The sequence below is a fragment of the Nanorana parkeri genome, unplaced genomic scaffold, assembly GCF_000935625.1.
Source record: "Nanorana parkeri isolate BGI_ZX_2015 unplaced genomic scaffold, ASM93562v1 scaffold1947, whole genome shotgun sequence".
Lineage (NCBI taxonomy): Eukaryota > Metazoa > Chordata > Amphibia > Anura > Dicroglossidae > Nanorana > Nanorana parkeri.
This window is the reverse complement of record NW_017308215.1, coordinates 38,563-40,263: the sequence shown is the minus strand read 5'-3', so window position 1 is coordinate 40,263 and position 1,701 is coordinate 38,563. Positions and strand designations below refer to the sequence as shown.

Genomic DNA, 1,701 nt, shown 5'->3' with positions numbered 1-1,701 from the left:
ATGTTTTGGCTGGAGTTGGGCTTTACGTCCAGCTATACATAGCAACCAAATGGAAGTCACTCTTCTTAAGTCAGACCTGCACAAGATCAATGCTGACTGTTTGCTCAGAGTTATTGCATTTAAGAATTAGCACCTAAAAATAAGAACTCCATATTGAATACGGCTGATTGTCATTTATGAAATTGCTTCCTGCTCATCCTGCAAACAGCAAGATAACAGGATTGACTGGCAGACAGATGATTACTAATGGGCCCCTATTTTCTCAGCTTAAAGACTCACACTTTTGAAATCGTTCTTTTCCCTTGTAGTTGTTGCTATGTGGTTACAGGCCTCTACTGTGGCTCGTATCTCTGGAGCAACGTGACTTAAACTGTGGATGAGATCTTGCATGGTGCCATTTGCCATTCCTTTGCCTGGAAGAAGAATACATAATAAACACTGTCCTTGAGATGTATTACAATAATGCAATCTTTAACCACTTCAAGACCAGGTGTTTAGACCCCCTTCCTGTCCAGGTCATTTTTCAGTATTCAGCGCTGCGGTACTTTGACTGGCGTTTATTCCGTCATGCAACGCTGTACTGAAATGAATTTTATACAATTTTTTGGGGACAGATAGAGCTTTCTTTTGGTGGTATTTAAATACCACTGGGATTTTTATTTTTTTCTATAATTAGGAAAAATTACAGATTTTTTTTTTTTTTACATTATGTTAGGAAACATTTATTATTACCCAGTTTTTTGGTCAAATATAAAAGATTGTGTCACGTCGGGTAAATAGACACCAAACATGTCAAGCTTTAATATTGCGCGCACCCGCGAAATCGCAGGAAACTACCATACCCAAAATTGGCCATAGGCGACACTTTAAAAGCTTTTACCGCTCATCAGTTTAGTGTTATCAGTGATTGATGGCCCTAGACTTATTGTTCTCACTCCGACGTTTGCGGCGATATGTAACATGTGCAGATCTAGAGAGCTCCCGGGCCAGCCGGCCCGGAGGCAGTTAAAATATCTTCTAATAATTTGTAGGAAAAAACTTTTTTCAGGTTCTTCTTTCCTCCTTGCTCACAGTGCATGCAAACACACAGGAGATGAAGAGTTTAAAATGTAAATACTCTAAATGTAAATGTTTTTTCTTTTGGGATATTTTCCCTTACTCACTGTATGGTCACTGAGAGAGGAAGTGAGCAAAATCTCTCCAATGGGGGCACAAAAAGTAATAACACTTTTTTTAAGTAGTAGAGGAAGATGAGAACCTCTGTCGGGTTTTCACTGATGTGCCTGTCACCAGTACAGAACAGGGCACAGATATCAATAAAAACCTGAGAGTATTTAACCTATTACCATGTCCATTCTTATAATGAGGCAGCCTGAGGCTGTGGCATCTCTTTGGTTCACATGGGGATGTGCAATGTGTTTGCAGTGTGCCTACAGCCCCCTTTCCAATCTTGGCATTGCAGGTTGCTAAGAGCCAGGCGGGGAGATGTATAAGGGCCATGCACATCTCCCCGCCCAGATCTTAGCAACCTGGGATGCTCTAGTCACCATCCCACTGCACTACTGGCAACCAGTGACCTCACTGGATTACAGGAGCTCAAGGGGACGCTCTAGCCAGTGTCCTACCCAGGTACTGGCAACCAGTGATGTCACTGGTTGCCATGAGCTCAGCGGGGTGCTCTGGCCAGCGTCATGCCCAACC

At 42.6% G+C, this 1,701-nt stretch overlaps 1 protein-coding gene across 1 annotated transcript in view; it reads right to left on the bottom strand.

Moving 5' to 3' along the window:
* Positions 1-1,701, bottom strand: part of CHRNG (cholinergic receptor nicotinic gamma subunit) — a 24,488-nt gene that overhangs the window by 2,143 nt on the left and 20,644 nt on the right. The gene's annotated exons all lie outside the window — the stretch shown is intronic.